The following is an 18,927-nucleotide window of genomic DNA, read 5'->3' as shown; positions in this document are numbered from 1 at the left end:
ACAATGCTGAAAGCGGGAAGGGAGGAGCTGTAGAGAAATGGTCCCCACTGTCGGAGCTTGTGTCGGGGGAAGCGCTGATAATGAGGGGAGGAGCTACAAGGGTTGCCTTTGACTTTCAGAGTTCCTTCGAAGAGCGGTCAACGCCGAGACAACTTCAGCAGCTGCCGGGTATTCAATGGGAGCCGGAAGGGTTATTGGCCCATCAATGGAAGTCCAATGCACATGGTACCATAGCACTAACAATTGGTAAAATGGCAAAATGTGGAACGCTACAGATACCATACTGCCGAATATGGCCACGGATTTATAGGTGTAAGCTCAACCGGGTCTCCTTACCATCCAACTCTTCACTGTCCACTATAAGTGCAGGTCTTCTGTAGTGGCAAAAATGTTAATCACTTCCAATACCGGGCACTTTCACCCCTTTCCTGCCCAGGCCAGTTTTCAGCCCTGTTGCACTTTGAATGACAATTGCGCGGTCATGCAACACTGTACTCATAAAATTTTTAGCATTCTGAAAATTTTGAAAAAAAAAAAGTCTGTTTCTGTTAAAAAAATTTTTGCAAATAAGTAATTTATTCTTCACTGATGTACGCTGCGCTGATAAGGCTGCCCGGATGGGATACTGATGGGCGCTGATGAGGCTGCCCCTGATGGGATACTGATGGGCGCTGACGGGGCTGCCCCTGATGGGATACTGATGGGCGCTGACGGGGCTGCCCCTGATGGGATACTGATGGGCGCTGACGGGGCTGCCCCTGATGGGATACTGATGGGCGCTGACGGGGCTGCCCCTGATGGGATACTGATGGGCGCTGACGGGGCTGCCCCTGATGGGATACTGATGGGCGCTGACGGGGCTGCCCCTGATGGGATACTGATGGGCGCTGACGGGGCTGCCCCTGATGGGATACTGATGGGCGCTGACGGGGCTGCCCCTGATGGGATACTGATGGGCGCTGACGGGGCTGCCCCTGATGGGATACTGATGGGCGCTGACGGGGCTGCCCCTGATGGGATACTGATGGGCGCTGACGGGGCTGCCCCTGATGGGATACTGATGGGCGCTGACGGGGCTGCCCCTGATGGGATACTGATGGGCGCTGACGGGGCTGCCCCTGATGGGATACTGATGGGCGCTGACGGGGCTGCCCCTGATGGGATACTGATGGGCGCTGACGGGGCTGCCCCTGATGGGATACTGATGGGCGCTGACGGGGCTGCCCCTGATGGGATACTGATGGGCGCTGACGGGGCTGCCCCTGATGGGATACTGATGGGCGCTGACGGGGCTGCCCCTGATGGGATACTGATGGGCGCTGACGGGGCTGCCCCTGATGGGATACTGATGGGCGCTGACGGGGCTGCCCCTGATGGGATACTGATGGGCGCTGACGGGGCTGCCCCTGATGGGATACTGATGGGCGCTGACGGGGCTGCCCCTGATGGGATACTGATGGGCGCTGACGGGGCTGCCCCTGATGGGATACTGATGGGCGCTGACGGGGCTGCCCCTGATGGGATACTGATGGGCGCTGACGGGGCTGCCCCTGATGGGATACTGATGGGCGCTGACGGGGCTGCCCCTGATGGGATACTGATGGGCGCTGACGGGGCTGCCCCTGATGGGATACTGATGGGCGCTGACGGGGCTGCCCCTGATGGGATACTGATGGGCGCTGACGGGGCTGCCCCTGATGGGATACTGATGGGCGCTGACGGGGCTGCCCCTGATGGGATACTGATGGGCGCTGACGGGGCTGCCCCTGATGGGATACTGATGGGCGCTGACGGGGCTGCCCCTGATGGGATACTGATGGGCGCTGACGGGGCTGTCCCTGATGGGATACTGATGGGCGCTGACGGGCTGCCCCTGATGGGATACTGATGGGCGCTGACGGGGCTGCCCCTGATGGGATACTGATGGGCGCTGACGGGGCTGCCCCTGATGGGATACTGATGGGCGCTGACGGGGCTGCCCCTGATGGGATACTGATGGGCGCTGACGGGGCTGCCCCTGATGGGATACTGATGGGCGCTGACGGGGCTGCCCCTGATGGGATACTGATGGGCGCTGACGGGGCTGCCCCTGATGGGATACTGATGGGCGCTGACGGGGCTGCCCTGATGGGATACTGATGGGCGCTGACGAGGCTGCCCTGATGGCATACTGATGGGCACTGACGGGGCTGCCCCTGATGGGATACTGATGGGCGCTGACGGGGCTGCCCTGATGGGATACTGATGGGCACTGACGGGGCTGCTCCTGATGGGAAACCGACACGACTGCCCCTGATGAGGCTGCCCCTGATGGGCTACTGATGAGGCTGCCATGATGAGGCTTGCTATGGTGGCACTCAGGGGGTGGGGGAGAGCACTGTTGAGCCAGGAGCACCAGCAGGAGGACCCCAGAAGAGGAGGTTTGGGGCTGCTCTGTGCAAAACCATTGCACAGAGCAGGAAAATTTAAACATGTTTAAAAAGGATATGTTCACCTTTTAGAAAAAAAAAAATAAAATGCACATTTTTTTTGCAGGTAAAAAAATGTGCATTTATCATTTTTGTCTGCAGGAGCCTGGAAAGCATTGCACCAGAGACCAGCAGATTGGTGGTACCATACAGGTCTCTGTGTATCTGTCAGTATATCTCCTTGACATACGGGGTGTAGGGGGGAAGCAGATATACCAACAGGAAGATTCAATGACCTACCACGGCGCTCCACAGCATTGTTTTAGTTCATTGAGGACTAAAGTCTGACAGCCACTAAGGCTGTAGAGACTTGTAATCTCTCATTCACAGAGGACTGTGATTGAGTGACGCAGCCGTGTGGGCCGAGCGACGCAGCCGTGTGGGCCGAGCGACGCAGCCGTGTGGGCCGAGCGACGCAGCCGTGTGGGCCGAGCGACGCAGCCGTGTGGGCCGAGCGACGCAGCCGTGTGGGCCGAGCGACGCAGCCGTGTGGGCCGAGCGACGCACAGCCACTTTTTTTTAAAAAAATGGACAGCTAACGAGGGGAGAGAAGATCCTCTGCTAGTCATCAAAGTGGGGATCGGGCGCTGGTCATATCGTAACATGTTACACCCTGAAAAAGAGTGTAAAATGTTACGAAAAGGTGAACTGTAAATAGACAGCCAGCGAGGTTTCCCCCTTGCCTGCAGTGGTATTCTTAAAAAATGGACAATTGGGGGGGGGGGGGGGGGGGGGAAAGGGGATAGGGGGGTGCAGTAAAAACACAGTTCAACCTCCGTCACCCCAACTGCAAGTATAAATGAGCCATGAAATCAGTTGCCCAATGATATGGTCCTGTTTGTTTATTTGAATAGTGTTTGTCAGACAATAAGAAGGGAGGGGGGTAAAAACACAGCTCATCTGCCTAGTTTTACCACCCCCAAACGCAAATCTAGATAAGCCTTTATTCAACACTTAGCCCTACTTTCATTAGAAAAAAAAAATTTAATCATATATTTTCTAATGGTGTCTCCTGGAGGGATTGGGGAAGAGTCTAAAGAAGACGCTCAGCTTTGGAAACCCTCAGCTGCTCTGAAGGCAATGCAGCTCCTGCTGCTGCCAATCACCCTACAGGCTGCTGGAAATAGTCACATGGGGCTGCTGGCTGGAGAGGGGTATCCACTGTCACCAGAACAGGTGTCCCCAGTGGAAGATTTACACTCACTTCCTGTCCTGGTGACAACTAATATCTGTATTCACGCCTCACAAGGTGATTGGGACAAGACAGGACACAAATTTAATTCCAGTACAGAGGAGTAATATATACTGTGCTGGGAGGGGAGATTACATACAGTGAAGGAAATACATATTTGCTCCCCGGCTGATGTTGAACGTTTGCCCCTCACAAAGAAATGATTGGTCTAACAATGGAATGTCCGCCCCTCACACAGAAACGATCGCTCTAACAATGGAATGTTCGCCCCTCACACAGAAATGATCGGTCTAACAATGGAATGTTCGGTGTAACACTGAGAGACAGAATACAACAACAAATTCAGCAGAAATGCGTCTAACAAATGATGACGGATCTGCATGTTCATGAGGGAAAGAAGGATTTGATCCCCTATCATTCAGCAGGATTTCTGGCTCCCAGGTGTCTCTCATACAGGTAACAAGCTGAGATTAGAAGCAGCCTCTTAAAGGGAGAGATGCTAATCTCATTTTCTTACCTGTATAAAAGACACCTGTCCACAGGAGCAATCAAACCATCAGATTCCAAACTCTCCACCACGGCAAAGACCAAAGAGCTGTCCAGGGATGTCAGGGACAAGATGGTAGACCTACACAAGGCTGGACTGGGCTACCAAACTATGGCCAAGCAGCTTGGTGAGAAGGTGACAACAGTCGGTGCAATCATTCACAAATAGAAGAAACACAAAGCAACTGTCAGTCTCCCTAGGACCGGTGCACCGAGCAAGATCTCCCCTCGTGGAGTGTCAATGATCATGAGAGCTGGGGTCAGAGGGGGTGTCAGTACATAGCTGGGGGGGGCTGTATGTACTGGGGTCAGAGGGCGTGTCAGTACACAGCTTGGGGGGGGGGCAGTATATACTGAGGTCAGAGGGAGTGTCAGTACACAGCTTGGGGGTGGAGGGGCAGTATAGACTGGGGTCAGAGGGAGTGTCAGTACACAGCTTGGGGGGGGCAGTATATACTGAGGTCAGAGGAAGTGTCAGTACACAGCTGGGGGACAGTGTCAGTACACAGCTTGGGGGGGGGGGGGGCAGTATATACTGGGGTCAGAGGGAGTGTCAGGACACAGCTTGGGGGGGGGGGGGCAGTATATACTGAGGTCAGAGGAAGTGTCAGGACACAGCTTGGGGGGGGGGGCAGTATATACTGGGGTCAGAGGGAGTGTCAGTACACAGCTGGGGGGGGGGCAGTATATACTGGGGTCAGAGGGAGTGTCAGTACACAGCTGGGGGGGGGCAGTATATACTGGGGTCAGAGGGGGTGTCAGTACACAGCTGGGGGGCAGTATATACTGGGGTCAGAAGGCGTGTCAGTACACAGCTGGGGGGGCAGTATATACTGGGGTCAGAAGGCGTGTCAGTACACAGCTGCGGGGGGGGCTGGGGGGGGAGTATATACTGGGGTCAGAGGGAGTGTCAGTACACAGCTGGGGGGGGCAGTATATACTGGGGTCAGAGGGGGTGTCAGTACACAGCTGGGGGGGCAGTATATACTGGGGTCATAGGGCGTGTCAGTACACAGCTGGGGGGGGGGGCAGTATATACTGGGCTCAGAGGGAGTGTCAGTACACAGCTGGGGGGGCAGTATATACTGGGGTCATAGGGCGTGTCAGTACACAGCTGGGGGGGGGGGGGCCAGTATATGCTGGGGTCATAGGGCGTGTCAGTACACAGCTGGGGGGGGCAGTATATACTGGGGTCAGAGGGAGTGTCAGTACACAGCTGGGGGGGCAGTATATACTGGGGTCATAGGGCGTGTCAGTACACAGCTGGGGGGGGGGCCAGTATATGCTGGGGTCATAGGGCGTGTCAGTACACAGCTGGGGGGGGCAGTATATACTGGGGTCAGAGGGAGTGTCAGTACACAGCTGGGGAGGGGCAGTATATACTGGGGTCATAGGGCGTGTCAGTACACAGCTGGGGGGGGCAGTATATACTGGGGTCAGAGGGCGTGTCAGTACACAGCTGGGGGGGGGGGGGGCAGTATATAGTGGACAGTATAGAACGTCAGCTTGCTCAGTTAGGCTTTGACAATAAGTCATCGGTCACACAGCTGCGATTTATAAATCACACAATTTGAGCGCAATTTCAGGTGCGATTTCTGAAGACTTAACCCTCCATTCACATCAAGCCTGACTCTGAAATCATGTGACTTACAGTGAAGTCGCACCATTTCAAAGTTGGGTGACACGCCGATTTCAGGTGTGATTTGCAGGACATCCGACACAGACATCTATGCAAATCACACCAGAAGCAGCAGATGCACTACTATAGAAATCAGTGCGACTCCGACTGAGTCAGAACCGCCCCGATGTGACCGATCTAATAGCGGACAATAGGGGGCGACTTCACATGCAATTTCAAATGCATACAAATCACATGTCATGTTGCCTCCAGTGTGACCCCGGGGCTTACTGCGACTTGTGAAGACTTTCAATGATTTCTTGTGACTCCAATTATATCCTCTGTAGGTGAAATCGCAACAAAAGTGCTGAAAACGTCACACAGGAACTACTTCAGAAATCACAACGCAGGTGATGGGATGCTGACAGTCACATTCATCAGATGCGCTGAAACGTTGGAAGCTGATTGGTTGTCATGCACAGCTGCTCCAGATTCAGCACTCTTCAGTTGTAGTAAATCATCCCCAGTGTAACTTCACGGCGATACATTGTAACCTCATGGCGATACATTGTAACCTCATGGCGATACATTGTAACCTCATGGCGATACATTGGACTGTCACGGCGATACATTGTAACCTCACAGCAATACATTGTACTGTCACAGCGATACATTGTAACCTCACAGCGATACATTGTACTGTCACAGCGATACATTGTAACCTCACAGCGATACATTGTAACCTCACAGCGATACATTGTACTGTCACAGCGATACATTGTAACCTCACAGCGATACATTGTAACCTCACAGCGATACATTGTAACCTCACAGCAATACATTGTACTGTCACAGCGATACATGGTGACCTCACAGCGATACATGGTGACCTCACAGCGATACATGGTGACCTCACAGCGATACATTGTGACCTCACAGCGATATATAAGGGTTGATTTACTAAAACCAGAACACTCAATCAGGTGCAGCTCTGCACAGCAGCCAATCAGCTTCTAACTTCTTAACTTCTGATTGTTCAATGAAGCTCTGATAATAAAACCTGGAAGCTGATTGGTCTCTATACAGAGCTGCACCCTCCAGGTTAATAAATCCCCCCCCTGTACATAGACCCGGCACAGACATAGGGAGACAACACAGAACTTTCCTCTCACCTCTCTGATCATTCAATCCCTTCCAACACCACTTCCGGCTCTCACCTCACCTGCTGCATGCCGGGAAATGTAGTCCTGCCCCGCCCCCGCCTGTTGCTAACTCCTCCAGTGCTGGAAAGAAATGTATGTTCTGCTAGAACTAAAGCCTCGCACACGTGATGAGAAGATCGGACAAATCATCGCCCCGTGGTTTTTGTTTGTTTGTTTTGCTTTCTAGTTTCATATCGAAAATGAAGAGGTCACTAAAGTTACAAAAATTCTCATATAACAGAATATAATTTCAGAATTGATGTCATATGTTGTAATATAATGTATTGTACTGTATTGTATTGTATTGTATTGTTATGTATTGTATTGTATCGTATTGTTATGTATTGTAATGTTATGTATTGTATTGTACTGTAATGTATTGTACTGTATTGTACTGTAATGTATTGTAATGTATTGTAATGTATTGTACTGTATTGTACTGTACTGTATTGTAGTGTATTGTAGTGTAGTGTACTGTACTGTATTGTAGTGTATTGTATTGTATTGTATTGTACTGTATTGTAATGTATTGTACTGTATTGTAATGTATTGTAATGTATTGTACTGTAATGTATTGTAGTGTACTGTATTGTAGTGTATTGTATTGTAGTGTATTGTATTGTAGTGTACTGTACTGTATTGTAGTGTATTGTACTGTATTGTATTGTATTGTACTGTATTGTATTGTATTGTAGTGTATTGTATTGTAGTGTACTGTACTGTATTGTAGTGTATTGTACTGTATTGTATTGTAGTGTACTGTATTGTAGTGTATTGTATTGTAGTGTATTGTATTGTAGTGTACTGTACTGTATTGTAGTGTATTGTACTGTATTGTATTGTATTGTACTGTATTGTAGTGTATTGTATTGTAGTGTATTGTACTGTATTGTATTGTAGTGTATTGTATTATAGTGTATTGTAGTGTATTGTATTGTAGTGTACTGTATTGTAGTGTATTGTATTGTAGTGTATTGTATTGTAGTGTACTGTACTGTATTGTAGTGTATTGTACTGTATTGTATTGTATTGTACTGTATTGTAGTGTATTGTATTGTAGTGTATTGTACTGTATTGTATTGTAGTGTATTGTATTATAGTGTATTGTAGTGTATTGTATTGTAGTGTACTGTATTGTAGTGTATTGTATTGTAGTGTATTGTACTGTATTGTAGTGTACTGTATTGTATTGTACTGTATTGTAGTGTATTGTAGTGTACTGTATTGTACTGTATTGTAGTGTACTGTACTGTATTGTAGTGTACTGTATTGTAGTGTATTGTAGTGTATTGTATTGTAGTGTATTGTATTGTACTGTATTGTAGTGTATTGTAGTGTAGTGTACTGTACTGTATTGTAGTGTATTGTATTGTAGTGTATTGTATTGTAGTGTATTGTATTGTAGTGTACTGTACTGTATTGTAGTGTATTGTATTGTACTGTATTGTAGTGTATTGTAGTGTAGTGTACTGTACTGTATTGTAGTGTACTGTATTGTAGTGTATTGTAGTGTAGTGTACTGTACTGTATTGTAGTGTACTGTATTGTAGTGTATTGTAGTGTATTGTATTGTAGTGTACTGTACTGTATTGTAGTGTATTGTATTGTACTGTATTGTAGTGTATTGTAGTGTAGTGTACTGTACTGTATTGTAGTGTATTGTATTGTAGTGTATTGTACTGTATTGTAGTGTATTGTAGTGTAGTGTAGTGTACTGTACTGTATTGTAGTGTATTGTACTGTATTGTAGTGTATTGTACTGTATTGTATTGTATTGTATTGTTATGTGTTGTATTGTATTGTAATGTATTGTAATGTAATGTGTTGTATTGTACTGTATTGTATTGTAATGTAATGTGTTGTATTGTATTGTTCGGATAATTTTGCATTGTTGTGATCGGCTTCCGAAGGCTGTGTACTAATGATCAGATTATCAGAAGATCACCTCAAAAGCGGTATTTTCCATCTGGTTTCCTGATGGCGTGCACTCGGCATTAGTCTTCTCCGACCCCAACTGATCTGTATTAGGCCCCTTACACACATGGAGGACCTGTCAGCGGATCCACTTGATCAGCGGGGGGGGGGGGGGGGGTTCTCCGCTGATTATTATTATTATACAGGATTTATATAGGGCCAACAGTTTACACAGAACTTTACAACATAAGGGCAGACGGTACAATTACAATCCCAATTATTACAGGAGGACTCAGAGGGCTCGGCTCATAGAGCTTACATTCTAAGAGGGCGGGTCAAGAGATACAAAAGGTAATAACTGTGGGGGATGGGCTGATGGAGAAAATACATGTACAGTTGTTAGGTGGGGGCAGGATAGGCCTCTCTGAAGAGGGACACAGGTGGAGATAGACACATTAGGGAAGGGAGTTCCAGAGGATGGGAGCGGTTCTGAAGAAATCCTGGAGGTGAGCATGGGAGGCGGTGACAAGGGAGCTAGAGAGCAGGAGGTCTTGGGAGGATCCCCGCTGGATGACAGGCCCGTGTCCGCTCCGCTGCTGCAGAGCAGACAGAGACACAGCCTGTCCTCTATTGGCAGTTGGATGAAAGTAGACCGCCTTGTCCGTTTTCATCCAACTGCCATCCGATCCGATGGAAGGAAGGGGAATGGATCTCCATCCGTCTCTTTTTGGTGGATCGGATCGGATGACGGCATGTCCGTGATTCAGATCAGATTGGATGTCCGTTTACACACACTACTCCATAGAGGAGAATAGAGGTTCCGATTGAGGGCTGGCGGACCCGATTGGAACATCCGTGTGAAAGGGGCCTTAGAAGAATGGTGTCACTGTGATATGATGATAATATTCTGATGCACATGAACCATTATCTATAGAGATCCTGCGATCGCTCCTCACTCGTTCATATTCGATCGTTCATCTATACCCAAGAAGAATGCGATCATTGTGGCCATATTTTAAATGATTTTTTATTTATTTTGTTGTTATTTATTGTTTCATTAATTTTTTTGTCTTTTTTTTTGTTCAATCCTCGGTGACCACGGATGCAGTTGGGTATGTCTTAAAGCGAGGCTCTGCCCCCCCCAAAAAAAAAAAAATAAAACATTAAAAGTGAGCAACTACAAATACTGTAGCAGCTGACTTTTAACATGAGGGCACTTTCCTCCCACATGGAAGAAAAATATATTTGAAATACTACAATTTTGGCCATATGCAATATATTTCAAAATATATTCCAGTAAATATATATCTATATACATTTTTTTAATATATATATATATATATATACTGTATGTTGAAATGCGTTTTTATTGCCACATGTATGAAAAATATTTTTAAAAATACATTTTCAAGTATACTGTATGTCTTTAAAAATTCAAACCTACATTTTTGGAATGCATTTACAAATATATGTAAAAATATGTTAAAATGACTTTTTTATATGTTAAAAAAAATCTGAAGAATATCTTTTAAAAAATATATATTTTTTAAAATACTTTTTTCTTAAATATATTCTTCAGATTTTTTTTTAACGTATAAAAATTTATTTCAACTTATATTTTTTGCAGATAATTGTAAATGCATTCCCAAAATGTAGATTTGTATTTTTAAAGACATACAATATATGTAAAAATATATGTTGAAATTAATTTTTATACGTTAAAAAAAATCTGAAGAATATGTTTAAGAAAAAAGTATTTTAAAAAATATATATTTTTTAAAAGATATTCTTCAGATTTTTTTTAACGTATAAAAATTAATTTCAACATATATTTTTTGCAGATAATTGTAAATGCATTCCCAAAATGTAGATTTGTATTTTTAAAGACATACAATATATGTAAAAATATATGTTAAAATTATTGTTATTATTATACAGGATTTATGGCGCCAACAGTTTGCTCAGCGCTGTACATTATAATGGGAGACAGTACAGCAACAATACAATTCAATACACGAGGGGTTCGAGGGCCCTGATCCTGGGAGCTTGCAATCTAGGAGGGAGGGGATTGTAGTACGGGAGGAAGTGCCTGTGGGGGATGGAGTGGTAGGAGGAGTGGAGGAGATCTTCAATTTTTAAAATTCAGATGGTATTCCGACTTAGGGTGCGACTTGCAAGACACAGATGTATATGCAAGTCGCACCTGAAGTAGTGCATTCACTGCTTTAGAAATCGGTGCGCCTCCGACCAAGTTGGAAGCGCACCGATAGGACCACTTTAATTGCAGACAATGGGTGCAACTTGCCATGATTTGCAACTCGCATGGCATGGCAAATAGCATGGCAAGTTGCACTCGGTGTGACTGGGGTGTTATGAGAGTCTCAATGAAGTTGATGCATGCTTTTCCATCTGCATTTGTCCTACAGTGTAGGAAATGTGTATTTGCTCCCCTGCTGATGTTGAATGTTCGCCCCTCACAAAGAAATGATCGATCTAAAAATGGAATGTTCAGTGTAACACTGAGAGACAGAATAGCAACAAGAAATTCAGCAGAAATGCGTCTAACAAATGATGACTGATCTGCATGTTCATGAGGGAAAGAAGGATTTGATCCCCTTCACAAAACATGACTTGGTACTTGGTGGCACCAGTCCTAGGGAGACTGACAGTTGCTTTGTGTTTCTTCCATTTGCGAATGATTGCACCGACTGTTGTCACCTTCTTACCAAGCTGCTTGGCCATAGTTTAGTAGCCCAGTCCAGCCTTGTGTGGGTCTACAATCTTGTCCCTGACATCCTTGGACAGCTCTTTGGTCTTTGCCATGGTGGAGAGTTTGGAATCTGATGGTTTGATTGCTCCTGTGGACAGGTGTCTTTTATACAGGTAAGAAAATGAGATTAGCAGCACTCCCTTTAAGAGGCTGCTTCTAATCTCAGCTTGTTACCTGTGTGAAGGACACCTGGGAGCCAGAAATGCTGCTGAATGATAGGGGATGGAATACTTTTTTCCCTCCCGAACATGCGAATCAGCGCATCATTGGTTAGACATGCAGTGCTTTTGAATGTTTTCTTGCTAGTCTGTCTCTCAGTCAATACACCTAGCATTGGATTTTTAGACCGATCGATCATTTGTTTGTGAGCGGGCAAAGATTCCAAATCAGCAGGGGGTGAAATACTCCTTTCCTTCACTGTAGCTCCCCCAAAGTCCCCAGGCCAGCCTAGGCTTTTCTGAGGCCGCTTCCCTGTTGCGGCCCGCTCTTTTCAAAACACGCTGGCTTTCTTCTCTGTGTCCCTCAGGAGCTGGCCACGCATCCAGCCCCCTCCGGCAGCGGAGCAACGCTCAGACGCCACCCCCAGCCAGCTAGCCCCGTCCTGCATCCCGCTTAGGCTCCACGGCCCAGCCCTTTGCCAGCGCTCTCCTCAGCCGCTTTGGCGCTCTCACGCCTGCTCTCCAGTCGCCTTGCGCCGACACATTCCGCTGCGCTCCCCAGGCCGGGGGACAGCAGCGGGGAAGGCATGCGCGCCGGCCCCCCAAGCCAGCCAGAAGCAACAGAGCCGCCGAAGGCCACGATACCTGCGCCCTGAGGCGGTTAGAGCGCTGGGCCCGCTGCTGGAGGCAGGGGCCTGAGCGTCAGGGCCCTGTGGTGTGCGCAAGGGGGAGCCGGCCACTGGGGCGGTGAAAAAGAGCGAGGGCCGGAGCGCAAGGAACTGGCGTTTGTAGGCCCCGGTGCCAGCAGGGTCCCTAGCCTTGGTTTGGGTCAGGGGCAGGGAGGCGGGAGCGCTGTGCGGCGCCCCGAGAGGTCTGGCTGGCAAGCGAGCTTGGCCTCTTGCTTTGCGGTGCGTTTTGCGGCTGCTGTGTCCAAAGCTTGCTCCCTGCGGCTGGTGTACTGCTCAGCCCTGCGAGCCAAAGGCTTGAAGTCAGGCCAGGGGAAGGCGGGAAGGAGAAGGAGGAGCGGTTGAGGCCAGGCTGGCGTGGTGTGCTTGTGCGTGAGGAGGTGCGGTCAGGAAGAGGTTAAAGAGGGAGCAAAGCAGCGGGAGGGAGGGAGGCAGGGGTTTGAGGAGAGTGAGCGAGAGAGGAGAGACGGGGCGGTGTGTCAGTTGTGGCGGTGGGTGAAAAGGAAACAGCATTAGCTGCAGGCGGCTTGTCCTGGGTAGTAGAGCCGAGGAAAGGCGGAGGCCAGGCTGCCCGTGACAAGTAGAAGAGGCTTGAAGGAGAGCCTGAGTACGGCCTACGGCCACACCACCCTGAACGCGCCCGATCTCGTCTGATCTCAGAAGCTAAGCAGGGTCGGGCCTGGTTAGTACTTGGATGGGAGACCGCCTGGGAATACCAGGTGCTGTAGGCTTTTGCTTTTCCTCCAGCAGGGGTCACTCTCCTCCTCCATGGCTCTTTCACATTCACTTTTACCTCCCCGCTCTCCAAGCCCTCCTGCTGCACACCTGCACTCAAGCAAACAACCTTTTCATCCCCTGCTCGTTTGCCAGCTCGGCCCACTCACAAACAAATCAGCCCTCTCAAAATACAATGCTAGCTGCTGCATCGGAACACTCACAGACAGAAGAGCAAGAAAAAACTCACAAGAAATGCAAGGCTAACAAATCAGGCGCTCATTTGCAGGTTCACCAGGGAACACAGGTATCTCATCCCCTTCACCAAACAGGGCTTAGTGCTTGCTGGCAAATCCCTTCTTGGCAATCCCAGAGGTCAGGCGTTACCTGGAGTTGGCCACCAGCTTTGCACACATCTCAGGAGGGATTTTGGCCCACTCCTCTTGGCAGATCCTCTCCAAATCATGAAGGTTTGGCGGCTGACGTTTGGCAACTCCAACTTTCAGCTCCCTCCACAGAGATATTGTCAGCCGGATGAAGGTCTGGAGACTGGCTAGGCCACTCCAGGAGCTTAACGTGCTTCTTCTCCAGCCGCTGCTTTGTTGCCTTGGCCGCGTGTTTTGGCTCCTTGTCATGCTGGAACAGCCACCCGCCATTCATTTTCAATGCCCTGGCTGAGGGGAGAAGGTTCTCGCCCAAGATTTGCCGCTCCGTTGCCCCGTCCATGGTCCCCTTGATGCGGTGCAGTTGTCCTGTCCCCTTAGCAGAAAAACACCCCCAAAGCAGCATATTTCCACCGCCATGTTTGACAGTTGGGATGGTGTTCTTGGGGTCATAGGCAGCATTCCTCATCCTCCTCCTCCTCCAAACGCGGCGAGTTGAGTTGATGCCAAAGAGCTCCATTTTGGTGGTCTCATCTGACCAGGACACTTTCAACCAGTCCTGCTCTGCCTCATTCAGATGTTCAGTGGCAAACTTCAGACGGGCCTGGACATGTGCTCTCTTGAGCAGAGGGACCTTGCGGGCACTGCGGGATTTCAATCCTCGTCGGCGTAGTGTGTTACCCATTGTTCTCTTGGTGACTGCGGTCCCAGCTGGCCGGAGATCATTGACAAGATCCTCACTCGTAGTTCTGGGATGATGCCTCACTGTTGTCATGATCATTAACACTCCACGAGGGGAGATCTTGCACGGTGCACCGGTCCTAGGGAGACTGACAGTTGCTTTGTGTTTCTTCCATTTGCGAATGATTGCACCGGCTGTTGTCACCTTCTCACCAAGCTGCTTGGCCATAGTTTGGTAGCCCAGTCCAGCCTTGTGTAGGTCTTCGATCCTGTTGCTGACATCCCTGGACAGCTCTTTGGTCTTTGCCGTGGTGGAGGGTTTGGAATCTGATGGTTTGATTGCTCCTGTGGACAGGTGTCTTTTATACAGGTAAGAAAATGAGATTAGCATCTCTCCCTTTAAGAGGCTGCTTCTAATCTCAGCTTGTTACCTGTGTGAAAGACACCTGGGAGCCAGAAATGCTGCTGAATGATAGGGGATGGAATACTTCTTTCCCTCAGGAACATGCGAATCAGCGCATCATTGGTTAGACATGCAGTGCTTTTGAATGTTTTCTTGCTAGTCTGTATCTCAGTCAATACACCTAGCATTGGATTTTTAGACCGATCGATCATTTGTTTGTGAGCGGGCAAAGATTCAAAATCAGCAGGGGGTGAAATACTCCTTTCCTTCACTGTAGCTCCCCCAAAGTCCCCAGGCCAGCCTAGGCTTTTGTGAGCCCGCTTCCCTTTTGCGGGCCGCTCTTTTCAAAACACGCTGGCTTTCTTCTCTGTGTCCCTCAGGAGCTGGCCACGCATCCAGCCCCCTCCGGCAGCGGGGCAACGCTCAGACGCCACCCCCAGCCAGCTAGCCCCGTCCTGCATCCCGCTTAGGCTCCACGGCCCAGCCCTTTGCCAGCGCTCTCCTCAGCCGCTTTGGCACTCTCACGCCTGCTCTCCAGTCGCCTTGCGCCGACACATTCCGCTGCGCTCCCCAGGCCGGGGGACAGCAGCGGGGAAGGCACGCGCGCCGGCCCCCCAAGCCAGCCAGAAGCAACAGAGCCGCCGAAGGCCACGATACCTGCGCCCTGAGGCGGTTAGAGCGCTGGGCCCGCTGCTGGAGGCAGGGGCCTGAGCGTCAGGGCCCTGTGGTGTGCGCAAGGGGGAGCCGGCCACTGGGGCGGTGAAAAAGAGCGAGGGCCGGAGCGCAAGGAACTGGCGTTTGTAGGCCCCGGTGCCAGCAGGGTCCCTAGCCTTGGTTTGGGTCAGGGGCAGGGAGGCGGGAGCGCTGTGCGGCGCCCCGAGAGGTGTGGCTGGCAAGCGGGTGTAGGCCCCTTGCTTTGCGGTGCGCTTTGCGGCTGCTGTGTCCAATGCTTGCTCCCTGCGGCTGGTGTGCTGCTCAGCCCTGCGAGCCAAAGGCTTGAAGTCAGGCCAGGGGAAGGCAGGTAGGAGAAGGAGGAGCAGTTGAGGCCAGGCTGGTGTGGTGTGCTTGTGCGTGAGGAGGTGCGGTCAGGAAGAGGTTAAAGAGGGAGCAAAGCAGCGGGAGGGAGGGAGGCAGGGGTTTGAGGAGAGTGAGTGAGAGAGGAGAGACGGGGCGGTGTGTGTCAGTTGTGCCGGTGGGTGAAAAGGAAACAGCAGTAGCAGCAGGCGGCTTGTCCTGGGTAGTAGAGCAGAAGAAAGGCGGAGGCCAGGCTGCCCGTGACAAGTAGAAGAGGCTTGAAGGAGAGCCTGAGTACTGCCTACGGCCACACCACCCTGAACGCGCCCGATCTCGTCTGATCTCGGAAGCTAAGCAGGGTCGGGCCTGGTTAGTACTTGGATGGGAGACCGCCTGGGAATACCAGGTGCTGTAGGCTTTTGCTTTTCCTCCAGCAGGGGTCACTCTCCTCCTCCATGGCTCTTTCACATTCACTTTTACCTCCCCGCTCTCCAAGCCCTCCTGCTGCACACCTGCACTCAAGCAAACAACCTTTTCATCCCCTGCTCGTTTGCCAGCTCGGCCCACTCACAAACAAATCAGCCCTCTCAAAATACAATGCTAGCTGCTGCATCGGAACACTCACAGACAGAAGAGCAAGAAAAAACTCACAAGAAATGCATGGCTAACAAATCAGGCGCTCATTTGCAGCTTCACCAGGGAACACAGGTATCTCACCCCCTTCACCAAACAGGGCTTAGTGCTTGCTGGCAAATCCCTTCTTGGCAATCCCAGAGGTCAGGCGTTACCTGGAGTTGGCCACCAGCTTTGCACACATCTCAGGAGGGATTTTGGCCCACTCCTCTTGGCAGATCCTCTCCAAATCATGAAGGTTTGGCGGCTGACGTTTGGCAACTCCAACTTTCAGCTCCCTCCACAGAGATATTGTCAGCCGGATGAAGGTCTGGAGACTGGCTAGGCCACTCCAGGAGCTTAACGTGCTTCTTCTCCAGCCGCTGCTTTGTTGCCTTGGCCGCGTGTTTTGGCTCCTTGTCATGCTGGAACAGCCACCCGCCATTCATTTTCAATGCCCTGGCTGAGGGGAGAAGGTTCTCGCCCAAGATTTGCCGCTCCGTTGCCCCGTCCATGGTCCCCTTGATGCGGTGCAGTTGTCCTGTCCCCTTAGCAGAAAAACACCCCCAAAGCAGCATATTTCCACCGCCATGTTTGACAGTTGGGATGGTGTTCTTGGGGTCATAGGCAGCATTCCTCGTCCTCCTCCTCCTCCTCCAAACGCGGCGAGTTGAGTTGATGCCAAAGAGCTCCATTTTGGTGGTCTCATCTGACCAGGACACTTTCAACCAGTCCTGCTCTGCCTCATTCAGATGTTCAGTGGCAAACTTCAGACGGGCCTGGACATGTGCTCTCTTGAGCAGAGGGACCTTGCGGGCACTGCGGGATTTCAATCCTCGTCGGCGTAGTGTGTTACCCATTGTTCTCTTGGTGACTGCGGTCCCAGCTGGCCGGAGATCATTGACAAGATCCTCACTCGTAGTTCTGGGATGATGTCTCACTGTTGTCATGATCATTGACACTCCACGAGGGGAGATCTTGCTCGGTGCACCGGTCCTAGGGAGACTGACAGTTGCTTTGTGTTTCTTCCATTTGCGAATGATTGCACCGACTGTTGTCACCTTCTCACTAAGCTGCTTGGCCATAGTTTGGTAGCCCAGTCCAGCCTTGTGTAGGTCTTCGATCCTGTTGCTGACATCCCTGGACAGCTCTTTGGTCTTTGCCGTGGTGGAGGGTTTGGAATCTGATGGTTTGATTGCTCCTGTGGACAGGTGTCTTTTATACAGGTAAGAAAATGAGATTAGCATCTCTCCCTTTAAGAGGCTGCTTCTAATCTCAGCTTGTTACCTGTGTGAAAGACACCTGGGAGCCAGAAATGCTGCTGAATGATAGGGGGTGGAATACTTATTTCCCTCAGGAACATGCGAATCAGCGCATCATTGGTTAGACATGCAGTGCTTTTGAATGTTTTCTTGCTAGTCTGTCTCTCAGTCAATACACCTAGCATTGGATTTTTAGACCGATCGATCATTTGTTTGTGAGCGGGCAAAGATTCAAAATCAGCAGGGGGTGAAATACTCCTTTCCTTCACTGTAGCTCCCCCAAAGTCCTCAGGCCAGCCTAGGCTTTTGTGAGCCCGCTTCCCTTTTGCGGCCCGCTCTTTTCAAAACACGCTGGCTTTCTTCTCTGTGTCCCTCAGGAGCTGGCCACGCATCCAGCCCCCTCCGGCAGCGGAGCAACGCTCAGACGCCACCCCCCAGCCAGCTAGCCCCGTCCTGCATCCTGCTTAGGCTCCACGGCCCAGCCCTTTGCCAGCGCTCTCCTCAGCCGCTTTGGCGCTCTCACGCCTGCTCTCCAGTCGCCTTGCGCCGACACATTCCGCTGCGCTCCCCAGGCCGGGGGACAGCAGCGGGGAAGGCACGCGCGCCGGCCCCCCAAGCCAGCCAGAAGCAACAGAGCCGCCGAAGGCCACGATACCTGCTCCCTGAGGCGGTTAGAGCGCTGGGCCCGCTGCTGGAGGCAGGGGCCTGAGCGTCAGGGCCCTGTGGTGTGCGCAAGGGGGAGCCGGCCACTGGGGCGGTGAAAAAGAGCGAGGGCCGGAGCGCAAGGAACTGGCGTTTGTAGGCACCGGTGCCAGCAGGGTCCCTAGCCTTGGTTTGGGTCAGGGGCAGGGAGGCGGGAGCGCTGTGCGGCGCCCCGAGAGGTTTGGCTGGCAAGCGAGCTTGGCCCCTTGCTTTGCGGTGCGCTTTGCGGCTGCTGTGTCCAAAGCTTGCTCCCTGCGGCTGGTGTGCTGCTCAGCCCTGCGAGCCAAAGGCTTGAAGTCAGGCCAGGGGAAGGCGGGAAGGAGAAGGAGGAGCGGTTGAGGCCAGGCTGGTGTGGTGTGCTTGTGCGTGAGGAGGTGCGGTCAGGAAGAGGTTAAAGAGGGAGCAAAGCAGCGGGAGGGAGGCAGGGGTTTGAGGAGAGTGAGTGAGAGAGGAGAGACGGGGCGGTGTGTCAGTTGTGCCGGTGGGTGAAAAGGAAACAGCAGTAGCAGCAGGCGGCTTGTCCTGGGTAGTAGAGCCGAGGAAAGGCGGAGGCCAGGCTGCCCGTGACAAGTAGAAGAGGCTTGAAGGAGAGCCTGAGTACT

General features: G+C 50.7%; 1 protein-coding gene and 2 non-coding genes across 3 annotated transcripts in view; 2 read left to right on the top strand and 1 right to left on the bottom strand.

The window, feature by feature from the left end:
* The window catches only part of GFUS (GDP-L-fucose synthase), a 37,233-nt gene extending 30,150 nt beyond the window's left edge, over positions 1 to 7,083 (bottom strand). Inside the window, exon 1 of the mRNA XM_089684004.1 lies at positions 6,997 to 7,083. The gene's annotated coding sequence lies outside the window, so the exon portion shown is untranslated. The remainder of the gene's footprint in view (positions 1 to 6,996) is intronic.
* A 6,083-nt stretch (positions 7,084 to 13,166) lies between these two features.
* Positions 13,167 to 13,285, top strand: LOC149457248 (5S ribosomal RNA). The gene has a single exon (XR_016313689.1). It is a non-coding gene; the product is annotated as a 5S ribosomal RNA (ribosomal RNA).
* A 2,763-nt stretch (positions 13,286 to 16,048) lies between these two features.
* Positions 16,049 to 16,167, top strand: LOC149457247 (5S ribosomal RNA). The gene has a single exon (XR_016313731.1). It is a non-coding gene; the product is annotated as a 5S ribosomal RNA (ribosomal RNA).
* The last annotated feature ends 2,760 nt before the right edge of the window (positions 16,168 to 18,927 follow it).

Source organism: Staurois parvus, unplaced genomic scaffold (genome assembly GCF_062004578.1).
Source record: "Staurois parvus isolate SC_StPar_1 unplaced genomic scaffold, SC_StPar_1.0 ptg000333l, whole genome shotgun sequence".
Taxonomy (NCBI): domain Eukaryota; kingdom Metazoa; phylum Chordata; class Amphibia; order Anura; family Ranidae; genus Staurois; species Staurois parvus.
The sequence above is the reverse complement of the archived record's forward strand: the minus strand, read 5'-3'. Positions and strand labels throughout refer to the sequence as shown.